At 45.9% G+C, this 10,353-nt stretch overlaps 1 long non-coding RNA gene across 1 annotated transcript; it reads right to left on the reverse strand.

Annotated features, from left to right (window-relative positions):
• Positions 1–382: 382 nt before the first annotated feature.
• LOC140420642 (uncharacterized) lies at positions 383–9,466 on the reverse strand. Its single transcript, XR_011946490.1, has 2 exons — positions 8,956–9,466; positions 383–6,523 (listed from the first exon to the last, which is right to left on the reverse strand). It is a non-coding gene; the product is annotated as an uncharacterized lncRNA (long non-coding RNA).
• Between the last annotated feature and the right edge of the window lie 887 nt (positions 9,467–10,353).

The raw sequence follows: 10,353 nt of genomic DNA on the forward strand, positions 1-10,353 counted from the left end.
GCTCTTGAGCCTTGTGGCAAATACTTGGCTTCAAATTTCATAAGGATCACAGAGTGAAAGGATGTTTGGAAGGTAGATGACAGATAGTTCCTGTTTCTGTTTGGAACCCCAAAGCATGCAGGTTTAGATGAAGATAGGCTATGGTGGTTAAATGGTTCCGTCTCAGAAGGAAACTGTCAAGCTATGAGGGCCAAGTTGATTGGGAACTTACAATAAAATGTGTAATGATACACAGGCAGTCGCATTTAAGGAATTATCACATATTTACATAAAATATAGATTCCTTTAAAGAAACAAAATCCAACTGGAAAAGTGACGCAACCGTGACTAACAAGAAAAATTAAAGATTCCATTAGGTCAAAGGAAGAGGCTCATTAATCGATTACAGATTTATTGCTTCACTGATTTATTGGTACCTTGAAGAATCAATGCAGTATCATTCTTAAATTCAGTATACATACAGACAGAAAATGGAATATCCACAAGGCAAAGTCATTGTTTCAGATAAAAATATGAGAATTGCTGTACAGCAACTTAATGTGTCAGAATCTAACACAGTTTCAAAAAAAGTTGCATAAAAGCCCTCGTAATGAATAAACCATTGTTCTACAAATACATCTAGTAATGAAAAAGTATCGCAGCCTTAGCAACAGAAACATTTACAAAATGTAGCAAAGCCTTAGCAACAAGCAAGGTTAATGCAGCACACCTTATCTTCAGAGGATTGGTACATGTGGCGGGAGCATGTAGACATTTAATTAAATTGATAGACATTAATGAATCTTAAGTAATGACCAATGCCTGGATAATAAATCATGCTCCAAGTGACAGAGAGTTTTTTGAATAAATCAGGAAGCCTCAGCTGAGAATTTGAAACCAATAAGGGGTTAGACCATTGATAAGAATTTCTTTAAGAATAAAGTTTCATGACTAAAGTTTGTTCTGTACTGATGCTTTAAGAAATTCTGAACCATTGATTCATTTTCTAATATTTTCTGATGTTTTTGTTTAACTCTCTTTATTATGTTTTGATGTTTTATTTGATCTGAATTTTGATTTCTTTTTATGTAAGAGAATCAAGATGGATAATAAAGTTGTATTTTTGGACACCTCCAATCAACCAGATCTTGGGCTTATTTTTGAAGATAAAATAAAAAATCTTATCACTCATATAGTTGCCAAAATAAGTGTAAGCCCGAGGATTGGAAACTTGTCTTAGAATTCAGCAAAGGAGGATCAAGAAACTCATAAAAAGAAAATAGAATAGGAGAGCAAATTGGCTAGAAACATAAAAAAACGATTGGAAAAGTTCCTGTAAAATGTGAAAAGGAAAAGATTCGCAAAGACCAATGTGGGTCCATTCCAGACAGAGACAGGAGAGTTTATAATGGGGAATAAGGAAATGACAGCGAAAATAAACAATGTGTATCTGTCTTCACAGAGGAAGATACGGAAATTGTCCCAAAAACACGCGAGAACCAAGGGACCAGTGAGCACGAGGAACTGAAAGAGATTAGCATTAGAGAAAAAGCAGTACTGGAGAAATTAATGTGGTTGAAAGTTAATAAATCCCCAAAAGCTGCTGCTCTACATCCCAGAGTGTTGAAAGAGGTGGCTGTAGAGATAGTGGATACATTGGTGATCACCTTTCAAAATTCTATAGATTCTGGAATGGTTCCTGCAGATTGGAAGGTGGTAAATGTAACCCCAATATTTAAGTAGCGAGAGAGAAAACGGGGAACCACAGACCCATTAGCCTGACATCAGAAGGAGGGAAAATGCTACAATCCATTATAAAGGATGTGATAACATACAAATTAGGAGCAAGAGTAGGCCACTCGGCCCCTCGAGCCTGCTCCACCATTTAATAAGTTGATCTGATTGTAACCTCAACTCCAGATTCCCCCCGATAACCTTTCACCCCACTTGCTTATCAAGAATCTATTCAACTCAGTCTTCAAAATATTCAAAGACTCTGCTTCCACTGCCCTTTGAGGAAGAAGTTCCAAAGACTCCCAACTCGGAGAGAAAAAAAGTTCTCCTCTGCCTTAAATGGGCAAGTATTACTTTTAAAGTGACTCCAATTTCTAGATTCTCCCACAAGAGGAAACATCCTTTCCACATCTACCCTGTCAAGGCCCCTCAGGATCTGATACGGTTCAATCAAGTCACCTAAACTCCATTGGACACAAGCCCAGCCTGTCCAATCATTCCTCATAAGACCAGCCTCCAATTCCAGGTATGAGCCCAGTAAACCTTCTCTGAACTGCTTCCAACACATTTACATCCTTCCTTAAATGAGAGCAATACTGTACACAGTGCTCCAGATGTGGACTCATCAATGTCCTGTATAACTGAAGCACAACCTCCCTACTTTTGTATTCAATTCCCGTTTTGTGATTCATGCACTTGGACACCCAGATCCCTCGGAGTCTCAGAGCTCTACAATCTCTCACTATTCAAATCAGAAACTGTTTTATTCTTCTGGCAACATGGACAATTTCTCATTTTCTCACATTATTCTCCATTTGGCAGATCTTTTCCCACTCACGTAACCTACCTCTATCCTTTCTAGTCTCCTTATGTCCTCTTCACAATTTACTTTCCTACCAATCTTTATACCATCGGAGCGTCAGAGCAGGAGTTGGCCATTCAGCCATCGATCCTGCGCCACCATTCAATATGATCTTGGCTGATCCTCCACTTCACGGTAGCACAGTAGTTAGCACAGTTGCTTCACAGCTCCAGGGTCCCAGGTTCGAATACGGCTTGGGTCACTGTCTGTGCGGAGTTTGCACTTTCTCCCTGTGCCCGAGTGGGTTTCCTCTGGGTGCTCCGGTTTCCTCCCACAGTCCAAAGATGTGCAGGTTAGATGGATTGGCCATGATAAATTGCCGTCAGCGTCCATAAAGTTTGGGTGGGGTCACTGGGTTACGGGGATAGGGGGGGGGGGGTGGACTTTGGTCGGGTGCTCTTTCCAAGGGCCGGTGCAGACTCAATGGGCCGAATGGCCTCCTTATGCATTGTAAATTCTATGATTCTATGATTCAATGTCTTTTTCCCCACACTATCTCCATATCCATTTGTGTTATTGATATTTAGAAACCTGTCAGTTGGGTGGCACGGTGGCCTCACGGCACCAAGAACCTGAGTTCGATCCTGGCCCCGGGTCACTGTCCATGTGGAGTTTGCACATTCTCCTAGTGTCTTGTGGGTCTCAGATCCACAACCGAACTTGTTGTGCAGCATTGGTGAATTGGCCTCGCCACACTGCCCCTTAATTAGAGAAACATAATTTATTAAACAAAGAAACAGAAATCTGTCAGTCTCTGCTTTAAACACACTCAGTGACTGAGCTCCCACAGCCCTCTGGGGTAGAGAATTCCAAAGATTCACAACCCGAGGAGTAAAAAAATGTCTCCTCCGAGACCGGTCCTAAGTGGCTTCCCCCTTATTTTGAATTTGTGTCCCCTGGTTCCAGACTCCCCAACCAGGGGAAACATCTCACCTGCACCCACCCTGTCTACTCCTTTATGGATTTTGTAAATTTCAATGAAATCCCCTCTCATTCCTTGAAACTCTAGAGAAAAGAGGCCTAGTTTCCCCAATCTCTCTTCACAGGACTGTCCTGCCAAACCCAGAACAAGTCTGGTGAAACTTTGTTGCTGTTCCTCTGTGGCAATACCTTTCCTAAGGTAAGGGGAGTAAAACTGCACACATTACTCCAGCTGTGGTCTAAGCATTTCATAATGATCGATGTCATCGAGGCACGTTGCCTGGTTCTTCTTTGGCACTGGTATGATAGTGGTCTTCTTGAAGCAGGTAGGAACCTCAGAATGGAGTAGGGAGAGGTTGAGGATGTCCACAAACACACCCGCCAGTTGGTCCGCACAAGGTCTGGGTGCATGGCAGGGACTCCCGTCAGTACCTGTCGCTTTCCGAGGGTTCACTTTCAAGAAGGCCACTCTGACTTTGGAGGCTGGGACGGTGGGCATGGGTGTGACCAAGGCTGCTGGGGCAGATGACAGAGGTTTGTTGGTTTCCTGCTCGAAATAAGCATAGAATGCATTGGGTTTGTTGGGAAGGAGTGCGCTGTTGCTAAAGATCCTACTCAGCTTTGCTTTTTAGCGCATTATGTTGTTTAAGCCTCGCCACAATCGATGAGAGTCCATGATTCTCGCTTAGTCTGGGCAACTCTTCTGTTGTCTCTTGGCATCCCTGTTGGCTTTGCAGAGGTCATACCTAGATTTTTTTGTACTGACTTGAACGCCTCAGACGTGGCCTTCAGTCGGGAGTGAATCTCCCGATTAAACCATGGTTTCTGGTTGGGTAACGTACGTACTACCTTCTTTGACACACAATCTTCTACACACTTACTGATGAAGTCTGTGATGGTGCTGGCATACTTGTTTAGGTTAACTGCCGAGTTCTTGAATATGGATCAGTCACGTAAGAGCTCTTCTGTTGCCTCAGACCAGCATTGCACAACCTTCATAACCAGATTCTCCAGCTTAAGTTTCTGCTTAAGGAGCGCCATCTTGTGGTCCGATTTTACGAAGTGCGGTCAGGGGATGGAGCATCAGGCGCCCTTGATGTTTGTGTAGCAGTGGTCAAGGATGTTGGGGCCCCTGTTGGGACAGGAGATGTGTTGGGGGAATTTGGGCAGTGCACTCGAGGTTGGCCTGGTTAAAATCCTCGGCCACGATGAACAAGGCCTCCTGGTATTCGGCTTTATTGTTATTTATAGCGGTTACAATTCATCAAGGGCCTTCTTCACTTCCGCCTGGGGTGGGATGTAGACCGCTGTGATGATGGCAGAAGTGAATTCCGTGGAAGGCAGTGTGGACAGCACTTCACAGTTGGGTATTCCAGGTCCGGGGAGCAGTAGTTCACCAGGGTCCGCAATTACAGCACCAGGAGTTGGCGAGGAGACAAACACTTTCACCCACTCCAGGTTCAGTCCTGGATGTGATTAACAGCAGAATCCAATCCAACATCACTTGTGACCCCTTTGGTGCCTCAGCATGTTGGACGACTGAGTGAATCCCTCCCCACAGTGAGAGCAGGTGAATGGCTTCTTTCCAGTGTGAACTCGCTGGTGTCTCCGCAATCTGGATGATGTTTGAAACCTCTTTGTGCAGTGAGAGCAGCTGAACGGTCTCTCCTCAGTGTGAATGCGCTGGTGTTCCATCAGTACCTGAGAGCTTTGAAACCCACTCCCACAGTCGGAGCATTTAAACGGTCTCTCATTGCTGTGAGTGACATTGTGGCTCAGCAGGTGATGACCGAGTGAATCTTTTCCCAGTCGGAGAGGTGAACGGGCTCTCAACGGTGTGACCTCGCTCGTGTTTCATCAGGTTGGATGAGGTTCTAAAGCACTTTGTGCAGTGAGAGCAGCTGAACGGTTTCGCCTCAGAGTGAACACGCTGGTGGGACATCAGTCGCTGTGAGCTTTTGAAACCCCTCCAGCAGTCAGAGCATTTAAAGGGCCTGCTCTTGGTGTGAGTGACATTGTGGCTACACAGGCCGGATAATTGAGTGAATCCCTTATCACACACAGTGCAGATGAATGGCTTCTCCCCGGTGTGAACTCTCTGGTGTCTCTGCAGGTTGGATAACTGAGCGAATCCCTTCCCACAGTCAGAGCAGGTGAATGGCATCTCCCCGGTGTGAACTCGTTCGTGTCTCCGCAGGTTGCCAATGTCAGTGAATCCCTTTTTACACTGAGAGCAGTTGAAAGGCCTCTCTCCAGTGTGAACTCGTTCGTGTTTCCGCAGGTTGCCAATGTCAGTGAATCCCTTTTTACACTGAGAGCAGATGAAAGGCCTCTCTCCAGTGTGAACTCGTTCGTGCCTCCGCAGGCTGCTAATGTCAGTGAATCCCTTTCCACACAGAGCAGGTGAAAGGCCTCTCTCCAGTGTGAACCCGTTTGTGTTTCCGCAGGTTGCTAATGTCATTGAATCCCTTTTCACACTGAGAGCAGGTGAAAGGCCTCTCTCCAGTGTGAACTCGTTCGTGTTGGCGCAGGCTGCCAATGTCAGTGAATCCCTTTTCACACTGAGAGCAGGTGAACGGCCTCTCTCCAGTGTGACTGCGTTGATGCCTTGCCAGCTCGTGTGGGGCTCTGAATCCCTTCCCACAATCCTCACATTTCCATGGTTTCTCCATGGTCCGGGTGATCTTGCGTCTCACCACGTTGGATGATCAGTTGGAGCCTCATCCACACACAGAACACCTATACAGTCTCTCCCTGCTGTGACTGTAGTATTGTTTCAGGCTGTGTCACTGATTAAAGCTCTTTCCACAGTCAGTGCTCCGCAACAGTCTCACACGGGCTGTCTGTGTGTCTCAGTGCTTTTCCAGACACACTGATGTTTAAAATCTCTTGAAGCAGACAGAATAGACAAACATTTCTCCTTCTAGATTCAAAGGCCAATGATCCCAAGAATTGAGTGACTCAGTCAGTTCTTGACGTGATATTTAGTTTGAAATCTCGGCCTCAAACTCCTCTTGTTCGAACTTCCTGCAAACAGATTTTACAATAGTCATCATTGTTAGTACAGGATAGAAACTCAGAACAGACAATTCTAGTTTCTATCAAACATTCTTTCCTCTCTCTTTCCCTGAAATGCTCTAAATCTCAATCCCACACACTCTCCCTCCATTCTAACTCTGCTGTATCTAATATTCCCCCTCCCAATTCTCCTGAAGGTGCTGATTCAGGCTGATTGACAAATCCAAGCTCACTGCTTCCTGCCCTGGACAGAGAGACCTATATTCACTTACTTTCCCTCCCAATTTTCTTGAAGGTGTTGATCAACAAATCTAAACTCACTAAAACCTGTACAAGAGTAGAGAATCTCCATACAAGTACATTTACTGATTAGAGATAGGGAAATTCTGAGGAAGAACTTTATTTGGTCACGGAGCGGTCATGACATGGAACTCACTGCCCACAAGCGTTGTGGAAGTCGAGATGATCAATAATTCAAAATAATATATGAAGAAAATAAGCTTTCAGGGGAACAGGGATATCGAAAGGGAATGGGACTGACTGGATTACTGTACAGAGAGTCAGCATTGACTTGAGTTCCCAAATGGATTCTGTAAATGCTGCAATGACTGTATGACTGGAAATATATCATGTAGGTAGAACTAATAATACATGTATTTCATTACAGAACCATCAATAATATATCTAATACATTCCATACAACACTAGATATATCTCTGTGCAATATAACATTTTAAAAAAATCATTTACGGGATGTGGGAGTTGCTGGTTCAGCCAGCATTTATTGCCCATCCCTAGTTGCCCTTCAGAAGGTGGTGATGAGTTGCCTTCTTGAACCGTTGCAGTCCTTGAGTTGTTGGTACATCCCCTGTGCTGTCAGGGAAGGAGTTCCAGATGTCGCCCCAGCAACAATGAAGGAAGGGCGATATATTTCCAAGTCTGTCTGGTGAGTGACTTGGAGGTGAACCTCCAGGTAGTGGGGTTCCCAACTATCTGCTGCTCTTGTCCTTCTAGATAGTAGTGGTTATGGGTTTGGAAGGTGCTGTCGGAGGAAGCTTGGTGAGTTACTGCAGTGTATCTTGCAGATGGTATACCCGGCTGCCACTGTTCGTCGGTGGTGGAGTGTTTGAATATTCATGGAATGGGGAGCAGTCAAGCAGGCTGCTTTGTTTTGGATGGTGTAGAGCAGCATCTTGAGTGTTGTTGGAGCTGCACTCAACCAGGCAAGTGGTAATTATTCTATTACATGCCTGACTTGTGCCTTGTATATGGTGGACAGGCTTTGGGGGTCAGAAGGTGCATTATTCACTGTAGTCTTTGGCCTGCCCGGATGGCCACCGTATTAATATGGCTAGTCCAGTTCAGTTCCTGATCAATGGTAACCCTCAGGATGTTGGCTGTGGAGGATTCAGCAAAGCTAATCCCACTGAATGTCAAGGGGTGGTGGTTAGATCCTCCTTTATAGGAGATGGTCATTGCCTGCCACTTGTGTAGTACAAATGTAACTTGCCACTTATCAGCCAACATCACAGATACTGTGTAGGACATGCTGCATTTGGACATGGACTGCTTCATTATCTGAGGAGTCACGAATGGTGTTGAACATTTGGACATGGACTGCTCTATTATCTGAGGAATCACGAATGGTGTTGAACATTGGGCAGTCATCCACAAACATTCCCACTTCTAGCCTTGTGATGAAAGGGAGGTCATTGATGAAGCAGCTAGAGATGATTCGGCCCAGGAGTGTGCCCTGAGGACCTCCTGGAGCTGAGATGATTGACCTCCAACCACCACAGTCATCTTCCTTTGTGCCAGGTATGACTCCAACCAGCGGAGAGTTTTCCCCGATTCCCACTAACTCCAGTTTAGCTGGGGCTCCTTGATGCCATAGTCAGTCAAATGCTGCCTTGATACCAAGGGCAGTCACTCTCACCTCACCTCTGGCATTCAGCTCTTTTGTCCATGTTTGAACCAAGGCTGTAATGAGGTCAGGAGCTGAATGACCCTGGTTGGACCCAAACTGAGCGTCCGTGAGCAGGTTTTGCTGAGTAAGTACCACTTGCTAGCGCTGTTAATGACTCCTCCCATCACTTTGCTGATGGTGGAGAGTATTCCGACAGGAAAGTAATTGGTTGGGTTTGGTTTGTCCTGTTTACTGTTCCCTTTAATGTCAGCCATCTCCTGGGGAAAGCTGCCCTTTAAATGTGAACATTAGGAAAGAGACCATCATTTTAGCCAGACAAATAAATGTGTCAAGTTGAGGGAGCAAAGTATGTCAATGTCTTTCAGTCAGCCAGAGAGAGAGACCTGGGCCAAGCTTTCCAGTCTGCACACTCACTGGATTCACTTTCTTTCACTTCAGTTGCTGCAAGCTACCAATTGAAGGTCAGAATGAGACAAGAAATGGCAAGAGGGAGAAAAGAAAGTGTTTTACTCACAGATGTTGCAGACAGCAGTCTGTGTGCAGCTCAAGCTCATTCAGGGTCGGAGGAACAACAGCTTTGCTCGGCAGAAACCTCCACGTCCAGCTTCCGCATTGAGACAATGAAGGAGCTCTGATTGGTGGAGGAGCAGAGTCCTTCCGGTCCTCCAATCTTCCTATTGGTCAACACCCCAGCAGTAAGGTCAGCGGAAGTGAGCTCCCCTGCACATGCGCAGCTTCCCCTTCCCTGAGACATGTACACCCCGGGTCAGGGGAGGGGTAGATCACCGACGGCCGGAACTGTCAGCCGGTTGCCTGGAAACCTCATCTGGAGAATATGTGGGGGAAAGGGAACAATGGGTATGGGTGGGGGCGGGGGATGCCGCGTCTGCGCGTTGGGCAGTGACGTCTTATTCCTATTGGTTGAGTTTGAGGACGAGCTCCTTTGTGATGTGACAATGTGGAGGATGGACAATGAGTTTCAGACTAAAACTTTCTTCTCTGGGCAACATCTGGGAGCAAATCAATGTCCCCCCCCCCCCCCCTTTCAATAGTTCAAAAGATATAGGAGCAAGTTAGGCTATTTGGCCCATCCAGTATAACCCTTCAACCCGATTTAATACCGGCAGCACGGTAGCATTGTGGATTGCACAATTGCTTCACAGCTCCAGGGTCCCAGGTTCGATTCCGGCTTGGGTCACTGTCTGTGTGGAGTCTGCACATCCTCCCCGTGTCTGCGTGGGTTTCCTCCCTCAGTCCAAAGATGTGCAGGTTAGGTGGATTTGCCAAAATTGCCCTTAGTGCTGGGTGGGGTTACTGGGCTATGGGCATAGGGTGGAGGTGTTGACCTTGGGCAGGTTGCTCTTTCCAAGAGCCGGTGCAGACTCGATGGGCTGAATGGCCTCCTTCTGCACTGTAAATTCTATGATAATCTATTCTACGATTAAAAATCTGTCTAACTCCTCCCTAAATTTATTCACTGTCCCAGCTCCACCGCACTCTGGGGTAATGAATTCCACAGATTCACAGCCCTTGGGAGAAGCAGCTTCTCTTCAACTCTTTAGAATTTGCTACCTCATTTTTAAAATAATCTTTATTGTCACAAGTAGGCTTACATTAACACGACAATGAAGTTACTCTGAAAAGCCCCTACACTCCACATTTTGGCACCTGTTCGGGCACACAGAGGGAGAATTCAGAATGTCCAAATGATCTAACAGCATGTCATTCGGGGCTTGTGGGAGGAAACTGAAGCACCCGGTGGAATCTTAGAATTTACAGTGCAGAAGGAGGGCATTCAGCCCGTCGAGTTTGCACTAGCCCCTGGAAAGACCACCCCACTCCAGCCCACGCCTCCACCCCAACCCCGTAACCCAGGAAACCCACCTAACCTTTTTGGACACAAAGGGCAATT

This window comes from Scyliorhinus torazame, chromosome 5 (genome assembly GCF_047496885.1).
Source record: "Scyliorhinus torazame isolate Kashiwa2021f chromosome 5, sScyTor2.1, whole genome shotgun sequence".
In the NCBI taxonomy this organism is placed as follows: domain Eukaryota; kingdom Metazoa; phylum Chordata; class Chondrichthyes; order Carcharhiniformes; family Scyliorhinidae; genus Scyliorhinus; species Scyliorhinus torazame.